A 12977-nucleotide genomic window follows, 5' to 3' on the forward strand; every position below is an offset into this window, starting at 1 on the left:
CCTATCTTGAGAGGAAGGAAACTTACAGCTATGTTGAATAAAGACCATGGCTCCCAAGAAATCCAGCAAGCTGGCACTTAATGATTTTTCACTATGCAAAACTTGGCACATTCAATTCAAATCTTTGATTTTCTGCTGTGTCTTTTCTGGGGGACATGGTTTAAAAGATGGACATTAATATAATACATCAGTTAGTTTTGGGTATTAAAAATAATTCTTACAGGCCCCTCCCAAAAAGAGCAGTCTCCTACCTTAAAATATAAATTAGTTCCATGAAAATTCTGCTAAATAGAATCTATGACAACCCATTAGATGACTGGATGGTTGATCCTCATTTACAAATCAGATTTAAAAAGAAGTAATTAAACTACAGCTGTCAGAAAACAGGCTATTCATTAAAGTATGTTTTTCAGGAAACACCCTTGCCTGCCTAAGCCACCCTCCAGCCTCAGGAAGGAAGTACTCAAAGTGGGCTGCAGGGGCCTCTTGTTCAGTCAGTCAGAATGCAGGCTCTTAATAATTGTTCAGTGGGCAGCTGCCCCTCTTCTGCACGAGCAGCCACTAGATAAAACATTTAAATCAACATCAATCATTTTAGTAGAAGGGGGGAAAAAAAGGAATTATATTAGAACCCTATCATGGGGTCAGTGTCTCTTGTACAATACCAGAAATCTTCTGTGCAGAACAGATCCTTTCTTGTTATAGATAACAAAAATGAATGTTAACTGGTTTTTAAGGGCCTGGGGTCTGAGTAGGGCTGGCCAGGGTTGTGGGGAAAGGATTAATGGTTTGGAAGACTTTAAAAGCCTGTATCTCTCTTCATTACAATCACAGTGTAGTAGACAGCAGTGCTGGCCTCCAGCATAGAGTGGCTCCCAGAGCATGGAGCATTAGTGAGAAAGATCCAGTCTGATCAGCTGGGGCATCAATCACATTCAGAACAGTTAGTGCAGGTCCCCACCCAAATAGCTTAGATATGAAAAACGGTGCGTCATCATTGAATCTGAAATTCATTTAGACAAGTGCATTGACACCGACCACCACTTCTTCCTACAATAGCAAAAAAGCTGCAACTCCAACCCTTCTAAGAACTCTATGGAGAAATTGCTCCTTCTACTACTGAATAGTTTCCTATGGCATCATAGGAACTGAGCTTTGGTGCAGGAAGGTAACTTATCCCCTCATTTTAATGATGGGGAAATAGCAGGAGCTCCCCTGATATTCTGTTAACTTCCCAATTAGGAAGGATAACTCATTGAATCAATTTGTTTGTCTAATTCCATAGTTTATTATTTTCTTCACAATAATAACAGCTATCATTTGGATAACACTTTAAGGTTTCAAATAATTTTACAAATATAATCTCATTTTATACTTATAGAAACCCACGAAGAGAGATATTATATGTTATCAATGAGGAAACTGAGGCTGAGAGAAATTAAGTGACTTACCCAGAGATACACAGCTATCAAAATATTGAATCTGGATTTGAACTCTGAACGTTGTGAGTCCAAGTCCATTACTCTATCCATTATTTTAAAAAAGCTTATGGTCAATAACTTAGCCTGCACATTGTAAAAATTTTGCAGAACTTTGAATGCACTAACACAACACAATGATTCAGTGTTTAACAAGATGCTTCAGAAACATTTGTTGACTTCTCTTGAGGATATAATGGGAAGAACCCTGGATTGGAATTCCATTTCTCCTTAGTACTTGTGTGACCTTGGCCTTTTATAACCTCAATTTCTTTTTCGTAAACATAAAGGTATTGGACTAGATGATCTAAAAGAGGTTTTCTACCTCCAAATTCTATGACTATTGTGAATACTGACAAAAGATAGGACTTTTAACACCCTCTGAAAACCATTAGTACAGCAGACCATCCTGATGATGCTATACTCACACTGGATTATCCAGAATCCACAATGCTTAGTAGAGAAAAAATGTCAAAGAATGTAGGAATTTATAGATTACTGATTTAGCAGTTGATACTTCCCCCTCTAAGCTCTGTCCTAGAATAATGCAAAACAATAAGCACAAAATATTTCTTTGGCTGGATAAATTTGTTTTCAGAATCTTAATCAATTTAGGTCTTATTGAAGTTTGTTCTTCATAAAATCTGCCTAAGGTTCAATCCAATTTTACACTGTAATAATATTTAGTAGTTTTAACCCATTTAATTGATTTGTGTTTGTACTACAAACAGAATCTTAACATTAGAAGGGATCTCAGAGATCATTACTAATAATCTCCTTAATAACATGACATACAAGGTTACATTTACTTTCTGATTTAGGATCAAGAAAAATAATATAGGTAAAGTACTTTGTAAACCTCAAAGAACTATATTAATATTAGCTGTTATTGCTATTATTTTTATTCCATTAGCAATGTTTGATTTAAAGACCTCAAATAATGGGGAACCCACCTTCCAGCTCATTGATAATATTAAGGAAATTTTTTTTTTTCAAAGAATTTGCTGCATTGTGGGTTCCTCCAAAGAGACTAGAATAGTGAATTGGGATTAAAGGTGGTGGTGTGGTGTCATTTTCCTGATTGTGGTTTATGGGAGACTATATTCTTGTGTTTGTTCTGTGAAAATAAATCCCATTTTCTTAGAACATAGTTATGAAGTTCCTTCTCCCTTCACCTTTGAACAAGAGTTTTGAAGGAAAGAACATGAAAAGATCAGAAGCTCTCAACAATTTTATAAATGCCACTTAACACTTTAAAGAAAGATGATTTTTCCTTACTATAAAATGTGGTATTTTCTATTTAGTAGGATAATCTCCATTATAAGTCTCTTACTCATATCATACTTACTTTGTATAGCTTACCCCTATAAGTTTTTAGTTAAGTGACTAGTACATAATAATCATCATTAATTTTTTTTTTTTACTGAAACCATATTTTTCTGTCATATACATTTCCAACTGCTATTTCCTTACTGATCCTTTAAAAGCACAGTAGATGCTAAATAAATGTTGGTAGATTGATTACTACCTAGGTGACTTTGGCGATGCTATCAAGAAACTTCTCTGAGCTTCAATTTTCTCATTAGTAAAAATGTGGGATTTGTGCTAAAGATCCTTCTAGATCAGACATTCTCAGATTACTCTTTGACATTACTCCCCATTATTCATTTGCAAAGCTTTTGTGATGTTTATCAAGTTAACTTGTCTCTCATTGACTAGTTTATTCATTACTTCAGTGGAGATCCAGGTGCTTGGAGAGTGACAGGAGATGGACAGATTGGGAAATGCAATGACTATTACCCCTATTGGCATTTCTGACTGGTTTGCATGGCTCAGTAGATGCTCTTAATTGGCTCTTTTGTTGTATGTTAAAGAAGCTTAAATTTAAAAAAAGAGAAAAGCAATGAAAAAAATCTTTGAAGAGAAGGTCATTTCAAAGCAATGCATGCTGTTGATTTTAGAAACATATTCTCTATGGCAAATTCTTTAAAGAACCGAAATCCAGAGGTTTTCTCCTCTGATCTATAAAGAATACAATTTGATTGTACAGATTGGGCTCAGGATTATGAATTTATGTTTGTTACCTTTTTTTTCTTTTTCAGGAGTACAGAAATCCTTCATTGTCCTGTATACTTTGTCTACTTAAGTGCTGCTTAAGTCACTTCAAAACAAAGCAAGATAACAAGATTGATCATGGTCTGGAATCCTGAGGAAAGAGCTCTTCTCTATTAGAAACTGTCTGCCATTTGCTGAAGAAAAATGGATTGATAAAAGCTATTAAAAACTTGAATTAATGCATATTTTATGAACTCAACAACATTAAGGGGAAGATTAAACTTAAAGGTGGCCATTTCAGGCTTTACCCAGCACTTTCTAATTTTATTTTCATCCTTTAGAGTAGTGTGGGTGTAATGCCAGCAGACCAATTATGTTACATAGATGAAATAACTATCTTCAGCAGCTTTGCAATCAAGAACTTATTGTCTAAAGATCTTCTTAGTGTTTATAATGTAAAACTTGCCCAGGCATCTGCTTTTTTATCTGGGCAGAATTTACTGTGTTGATTGTACATGTGTCTTTGTGTCTTTTATAAGGTTATAGTCGGCTGTGGGTGAGTATAGGAGTACTCACAGAGATTATAAGGTGATGGGAGAAAAGGGTGATTCCTAGTCAGTCAGTAAGTCAATAAACATTTAAAAATACCTACTATGGGTTAGGCACTATATTAAGCACTGGGGATACAAATAAAGGTAAAAGATAGTCCCTGATCTTGAGCAGCTCAAGTTTATTGGGAGGACAAAAATGTGAATAACTATGTACAAATAAGCTATATACAGAACAAATTCAAAATAATCCTAATAGGTTATATCCTGATGGTAGAAAAGAGAGAGTTTCAGAGATGACATTTAGGTATTTCTTCCACTGTGACTCTATAAACTTAGGTCTTCACAGGATTTTTGATCTATACTTCCCTGAGGAAGAAATTGTATTGGCTCCCCTTTGTATTCATTCTCACTGCAGGAGAGCAGATAAAACTGTTTTGGGAGTGATCATACCAGCTTTTTTTTTTTTTTTTTTAACCAGGGTAGAGAGGCAACATTTTAAACAGGATACTTAAGAATTAATGTTCTTTATGTTGCTTGGCAAAGGGTAGTTATGGATGGGTAGTAAAATAGATAAAAAATTAGGAACTAAAAATAGCCCCACAAATCAAAGATATGTTAATAACAAGAAGATGAGATGATCACATTGTGAAATGGAAGAAGTATTCTTATGATATAAAAAAATAAAAACAACAACAAAACCAAGAAAGGCCCCTCAGAACAGTGACTAGATGGGTTTTATCAAACTTTTGGGAGTATAGTGATAATAATCCACATCTATGAGTTTTACTAATATTCAATGTAGCTTGGATGGACAATGGATAGGGTTACTCTTTCTGGTTCTGCTCCAATCCATATGAGTAACATTTCATGAATTATGGCTTCATCTGCCCCAGACTTGGAAGTCAATTAACTGGAATGGGAAGTCCATGATGATAATAATTCAAGTTAATTTTACCTTGAATATAGAGAAAAGCAAGTTGAAATTCCATCCTAACCCTATGGGGATTTATATGAGGGTGATTCATATGTAATAATGATATAAAAACAGATAACAATATATCAGAGTGTCTCATTGCTTGAAAGAACTCCAGACATTTTGCTCAATGAATGTTGTATGAAGTCTGAACCAGAGTTAGAGTTCCTCATGAGATCCATTCATTGAACAGGAATGTTCCCTCTAGGTAGCCCTTCCAACTAGGTATGATCTGTACAGCCCAGTGATATGTTTGCATCTGTTCAGTCAAACTTGACAATTTAAGTATATTTGATTAAGTCAATTTTTCTTAAATACAAATGACAGTAGTTGAATAGAGAGATAAACTAACAAATCAATTTATGAATTATCCAGAAGTAATGAGAAGAAGCTGGATGATATGGCAGGAAAAAGAATAGTTGTGAAGTTAAGAATATCTGAGTTCAAATCAAACTCAGACACTAACTGTGGGACCCTGAAAAAATCATTTAATCTGTCTATCTTAGTTTCTTTAGTTGTAAAATGGAGATAATAATAGTCCCTACTCCAAGATTGTTGGGAAGAATCAAATGAAATAATATTTATAAAGTATCTATACCTGGTAAAGTAGGCACTTAACCAATGAAAATTTTCTTCTTTCCATTTTAAGAAGAAAATTTAGGTTACTATCTTCTTTGGTATACAGATATTGGTGGAAGTCACATTTTGATGAGGTCTTCTTTTGATAACTTGAAGATGGAGATTATGCATTTGCAGTGTCTACCAAAGAGAGATATAAAAATGGGCCAATTCTATGAGTAGTTCATCTTGTATTCTATAATTTGGACAATTAATATTCATCCATTTGATTTTTCTTATACGTTTAATAAGGCCAAACTCCTTTATATGATTGTGGTGGTTCTGTACTTTTCTTGGACTTGATAAAATTATGCACAGGGAGGATTATTTTCATTTTGACTGCAATGAGAATCCTATTTGACAATGGCAAATATCTTTATTATGCATATGTTGTCCCATTTTTAGTCTTGATTGCTATTGATAATTACATTACTGTCAAACAAAGTTATATCTGTTATATTTTAAAAATATATGATGTTGAAATATGCATAGGAGAAACCTTTTGGAGAATAGCATTTAAGGAAATATTTCCCCTGGGTAATTAATAGGCTTTTAAAAAAATCAATAATCAATAAGTCTATTGGGATCTTATGTTTCCCCACACTGTTCAATAAATTCTGTCATAGCAAAGATGTAGTCCACTATAGATAATAACTTCTGAAAGCTTTCTGATTCTTTCCTCAGCTATATGTTAAAAATACCCTTCATTTTTAGTAAATTAGTCTCATGAATTTTTTTGGTAGAAATAGGAAAGGTACATTAGATAATTATATTTCTTATCTTTTGTTAATAACTTTTGATAATACTATCTGATATTTCCCTTAAACCTTTGGCATTCTCCCCACCCACTTTTTATTTTTTTTAATATCTTGAAAACTGACACTACAATGCTATCAACATTGTGTATTCTCTAGCACAAACCATCTCTATATATTTAATCTTCTATAGGTGGTCCTCCATCTTTGATTTCTTCAGTTCCTTTTATATTTCTTCATGTAGCACATCTGGCTTTTGACATTAAAGTCCAAATGTGATGACTCTATGATGACTCCATCTTCAATGATTGTGAAAGGAGTTTGTAATAAAAAATTTTAACCAAGTTTTTCTATGGTTTCTTAAGTAAAGAAAGAGAAAAGGTTTTTCTTCTAGATTTGACTCAGTTCCCTAGAACTGAAATATTATAGAAATGAAACATTTATCAGAGAAACTTGCTGTAGATTCCCCCCTCAAATCTTCTTGTAAAAAAACAAAACAAAACAAACTTATATTTTATGTAATCAAAATGATTCATTTTATCACCTGTGAATTTCTTTATTCCTTATTTGGTCATGAAGTTTCCCCCATCTCTAGATTTGACAGGCAATTTTTTTTTTACTAAATATGTATAATTTTCTATTCCTTTTGGGAGTAGAGTTCAGGGAAACTGTTTAGTAACTAGTAGAAGTAAAGTGCTATGTGAGTGGAAAACAATGAGTACTTTTTTCATTAAAAGGGAATAATTCTTGCATGAACAGACAGTGGAGAAAACAGTTGTTATACTGGGGGGGGGTGTTGGAGATAGCTCGCACTGTCTCTGGAAAGCAAATTGTGAAATTGTAGATTTACATTTTAGAGACAAGCCAAAACAATAAATTACTTTAAAAATTACATTGTGATTGTCCAGACTTAAGAAAGTGATGGATAAAATAATAATAGTACAGATTGAACTTTAAAATGTTTTGTACATTTCTAGAGAGCCAGTTGTTAAACATTTACAGAAGTCTGATGGTTACACTTCAGCTTTTATAGAAAATTAGGTATAAGTGGTATAGAATACTAGTAATATAGGCTTTCTCCCTGTAATTTCTTCTTAGAACCTATTTATAGAATAACAACCACTGTCAAAGAATTGTGTGTATATTGATCTATTTGTTGATTGGTGGATCTGATAGTATTTTAGCCTACACTGATCTATCCTAGTTATTTATATAAAACAAAGCAAAAACAAACTTCCCTTTTCCACTATAAACTTTTAACTCTTAGAGATTTGCCCAGAGATTAACCCAGTGAGAGGTTAAGTGACTTGTCCAGTATTACACACTCAATATGTATCAGAGATAGAACTTGAATTTGTCTTCCTGAATCCATGGCTGTTACCTTTAATTTTTCCTCACTTATAGACAGTATTAAAGATAGAATATTGAAAAATCATATACACTTAATTAATCTGAGTTATTATTATTATTTTGAGACAGAAAAAGATATTTCTCCCAAAATATGTATAATTATAACTTGCTTTCTTCATTTCAGATCTTGAATTAAGTCCCTCTTCTTTTATCTATTTAAAAAAAATTTTCCTGACTCATAAGCCAGTAAGAGGTCTAGATAGAACTTACCTTGATATGCCTGACATTTTTATCTACTATGTAATGTGGCCCAAAACTGAGAGTCTTCTCCTCCCAGATTGATTTTTTTTTGATTAGGTAAAAAAGCCCCCCCCCCTTTTTTTTTTTTGCTTTATTTTTTACCTAGCTTTAATTATTGAATGTGTTTTGCCTCAGACAAATGGAAACTTTATAGCTTTTTATTTACAAGATATATACATGGGTAATTTTATAGCATTGACAATTTCCAAGCCTTTTGTTCCAATTTTTCCCCTCCAGAAAGACCCAAGAAAGCTTCATTCTGTCATAATGGGCAGTTTTCTTCTCATAGCATGCTTCTTTCCATCATCAAGTAATGGTTTAATTGCTTTGTACTCCAATTGTTCTGTAGCATGTACATTGTCCACTAAATACTAGTCTTAAAAAAACATTTGACTCAGTTCCTTCCCACTATTTTCCTTTAGTCTTACTAGAGAAGTAAAGATAAAGATGGCAAAACATTACAAATTCTATTCCTTTTTCTCATCTAGTTTGTCTTATGATTTGTATTTTGGAATTTACTAAACCTAGTGGATTGTAATCTTATGAACTGCCCAATAATCTGACTAGTGAAGTATATATACATATATATATGTACCAATCATCTAAAAATTACACCATCAAAAGATAATTTATCTTTATATTTTAATGATAATCTTTTCTTATTTTATTTCAATGTAATGTAATAACTTACAAAATATTATATTATAGCACTTAAAGTCAAATTTAGCATTATTTTCACACTTTTAATAAGCATTTAAAACAACTTACTTCTTTAAAATTCTATCTAATTCTCATTTTTGATCATAGAAGTGACTTTAGTTATCAAATGGAACTACACTTTTGCTAGATTCTACCAAGATATCAAGGTCTCAAGAACAGCTAAGATATAACATGTATCTGTCATCTAAAGACCATCCTGCCTATATTAAGAGATGGGAACTGGAGACAGAACATAGGAAATTATGATCATTTATTTAGGCACAGGGTTGGGGAATTACTTGTATTTGGAACTCATACTCAACTCATGAAATCTTGAAATACTGAAATACCTTTAAATATTGAACCACTTAATTCTGTTCCCAACCTTTTAGTCTTCTCTACCATTCATCAGAAATCTTCTCACCCTGAAAGATCCCCTCCCCCTCCACCTATATGGCCCCTTCCTTTAATTGGCGAATTCTTTCTAGAACTTACATTTTTAGGAAATTCCCAAGCCAGTCTCACTTATTTCTTTTCTTATCTGGTAAGATATAGTAGGGATTAGACATGTGTCTAGTCCCATTGGTGTAGGGAACTTCCAAATGAGACAACTCTTTCTATGAATTCATGTGGGTACTTTCTCTGTTACTAAGTATCTTAGAGATTTTAAAAGACTTTAACACAATCCCAAAAGAAAGTTTGTAGACTTCTTTCTTAGTGTAGATCTTCATGACAGTCTTACTTCCTAAAAGTTTTCACTATGGGGAATATTATCCAGGAGAAGCTCTGGGACTTGCCATTTAATTGGGAATTTGTAAAGGAGGTAAGTCATCCAACAACACAGGTCTGCAACTTCTCTGAACTTTGGTTTTAGAGATTTGATGGAAGGAAGGAAGAAAGGAAGGAAGGAAGGAAGGAAGGAAGGAAGGAAGGAAGGAAGGAAGGAAGGAAGGAAAGGAGAGAGTGAGGGAGGGAGGGAGAAAGGAAAGGAGGGAGAAAGGAAGGGAAAGAGAAAGGAAGGGAGGGAGGAAGGGAGGACGAAAGAGAGTTGGCTGGGCATTGAGAAGATAACTTTGGCAGTATGTATATAAGGTAGAACTTGAACTCAGATTTTCTGGCTTTGAAATTTATTATCTCCTCCGTAATGTTGAAGATAAGACTATTTTTAAGAAAAATAACATATCAGACACTGCTCTATGCTAAATTTTCACTGATAACTAATAATTGGTAAACTTGGAGATACAAAATGCAATTTTAGATAATTGGTAAAAGTTTAGAGTGAACACAACCAATTTTTATGTTTAAAATACTATATATTTTTCAAATACATGTGAACAGTTTTAAACATTCATATAAAAATTGAGCTCCAAATTTTTCCCTTCATTTCTTTTCCTCCCTCTCTAAAATGGTAAACAATTTGACATGAGTAGTAAATGTATGATCATGTAAAACATGTTTCCATATTAGATGTTGCAAAAAGAGAAACAGACCAACTTTTAAAAATAAAAGGAAAACATTTGCTTTGATTTGCATTCAGATTCCATTAGTATTTTCTCTGGATGTGGATAACACTCTCCATCATGTGTTCTTTGGAATTATCTTAGATAATTGTATGGCTGAGAAAATCTAAATCATCCATAGTTGATCATCACATAGTATTGCTAATAACAGTCAATTTTAAAGAACAATGCTTACTAAAAGGATGGATTTATGTCTCTACTTCTTTTCCCTATTTTCAAGATGAGTTAAATGTAAGAGTTTATTACCTACTGTGTGCAAAGCATGGTATTATACAGCAGCAGAAGGAAGGACTTTTGGTGACACTGAGAGATCTGAGGAGTTAATAATTCTAGGCATGAGAACAGTGAAGATGCTGTGAATAGGATATGTGATATTATGGGTGAGGAATAGCACAAGAGCTAGCTTGGAGGACAGATAAGAGAAAAGAGAGATCAACTGATTTTTTAAGCACACATCCCCATATTATGAGTAAACTGGAAGATGGAAAAAGCATGCTGGCTAAGGGTAGTTTGCTGATAATTTTAGTTTAATCTGTTTTTGTGCCCACACATCCAATTAAAAAGTGTATATGATACAATTAACAAAGAAGACCTACCTGTGCTCTTGAACATATGTTGACATAGTGGGTTTGCCAATTTCATCGTTTTAATGTGGCCTTCCCTACCCAACGGGATCCTACTAAAATCTTATTGTCAACTCACAATTCCTATTAAAGCATATAGAGATTCTGATCTTGTGCCAAGTTCTAAATTGGACCAGTTATACCTATATGTGAGTACAAGGAAGGAAAGATGGTAGAATAACTGTAGATCTATTGTTTATTTTAGAATGAGCACATGCTGATGAATAACAAGGTTGTGTAACTCCTGTTGAAACTTCCTCTAAAATAACAAAAAAAGTGAATTATCTTTTCAAATATCTTTATTAAAATCCAAATATATGTATTTCCCAATATAACTGCTGCCAAATGACCTTTTCATGTCTGTTTTTTCTCTCTTAATATTTTAACCACACACACACATGTAGACTTATAAACACAACAGATAGGCAAGTAGATAAGATACAGATACACTCCAAGAATCTGGAGAATATGCCTGTTAAATTCCACTTCAAAGAGTTTGTACTTATGTTCTATGCTTTTAAGAAGCAGGTATTGTTTCAGATTTCTCGCTACAGAAATGTAACTTCATTTGTCAGACCAATAACAGAACAATATTTGCCAGTGTTTCTTTTATTGATCTCATGTGAAGGTTTAAAGCAGTGCCTGATGTGAGGTGATATCCAAGGTCAATATCATGCTGTCTCTACTCCTATTAGAAGCTTTCAGAAGTGGAATCCTAAAGCTGGAGTCAGTATTTTTGTGTTTGTTTGCTTCCATAGGCTAGCTTTGAGGCAAAGAAATAACAAAAGATACGATGAGACAACAAGCTAGGGGCAGTAATAGAGACAGAAAAGAGACACTAAGGAATATCAATATTTGGGAATGGTCCTTGCATAGTTAGTCAGAGACAAGAAGGGCACTCTAGTGCCATCTCCCTGGAATTACCTCCCATTTACACCACTGGTTGTTTATATGGTCTCTATTTCAATTAGTTTTGCGAGCTGAAGGAAAGAAGGGGAGAAAGGAGGATAACTTTAAAGAATTTTGATGGATAATATTGAGGAGGAAAGTGAACTGATGGCCTCAAATGTTTTGATAAAGTATCTTCTGCTGAGGAGTGAATTGGAAGTGAAGAATAAAATCTTAGGCAGAAAAGAGTCAGTGAGGAATAAAATATTCAAATTAACTTGCTCATTGTCTTGATTTTTTTCCCACTAATTTTTGACAGAATTGAGGAGTCAGCCTTAAGAGGGAAGCATATTGCATTCGTAGGCAATCTGCATGCACTCCAATCATAGTGATTCAAGATCCCCCAAAGCAAGTTCTTGCAACTAACATTCTTAGTACCATTAAAACGTTCAGTCTCAGATATGAATATGATTTTATCAATAGAAATTACATCGAAGAAGTATTGCAATCTGCATTGTCACTAAGGACCATGGGACTTTTCTATCACACATACAGCTGAAATTTTCCCTATTTGTTGTTTTTTGCATTAGAATGTGACCAACTTGAAAGGAGGGATTGTTTTATTTTTCAACATGTGACCCCAGCACTTAGCACAGTGTGTTGCATGTAATAAATAAATGTTTTGTTCATCCATTGTTTTGGAGTCAGAGCATTTAGGTACAAATTCCAAGTAGTGGTCTGATCTTACTGTGCCTCAGATTTCTTATCAATAAAAGGAGAGAGTTTGATAATAAAAATCATTTAAAGGTTACTTCCAGACCTAACTCTGTGATCTAGAATAATTCTGTGATTTCCCTGCTTGAATAAATTGTTAGGCCTATCTAGCATCCCTCTCTCCCTAAAAAAAAAAAAAAAAAAAAAAAGGCTTGATTGATAAATATGTAGGTGATTCAGGCAGCTCTGATTATCTCATTCTGTTGATCTTCAATTATCTAGGTAACTCTTTTTGACCTTCATTACTGTCTTCACTGGCATATCCTATTTGTGTGACCTTGGGCAAGGTGTTGTAGGATTTCGGTTTTCTCATCTGTAAAATAAGATGGTTAGACTAGATAATTTCTAAGGTTCCGTGTAGGACTAAAACAATCAATTGGACAACCAGTTCTT

At 33.6% G+C, this 12977-nt stretch overlaps 1 long non-coding RNA gene across 1 annotated transcript in view; it reads left to right on the plus strand.

Moving 5' to 3' along the window:
- LOC141562744 (uncharacterized) overlaps positions 1-7322 on the plus strand; it is a 40749-nt gene extending 33427 nt beyond the window's left edge. The window contains exon 3 of the long non-coding RNA XR_012488236.1: positions 3581-7322. This is a non-coding gene — a long non-coding RNA (uncharacterized LOC141562744). The remainder of the gene's footprint in view (positions 1-3580) is intronic.
- Positions 7323-12977: the final 5655 nt, after the last annotated feature.

This window comes from Sminthopsis crassicaudata, chromosome 3, assembly GCF_048593235.1.
Source record: "Sminthopsis crassicaudata isolate SCR6 chromosome 3, ASM4859323v1, whole genome shotgun sequence".
NCBI classification, from domain to species: domain Eukaryota; kingdom Metazoa; phylum Chordata; class Mammalia; order Dasyuromorphia; family Dasyuridae; genus Sminthopsis; species Sminthopsis crassicaudata.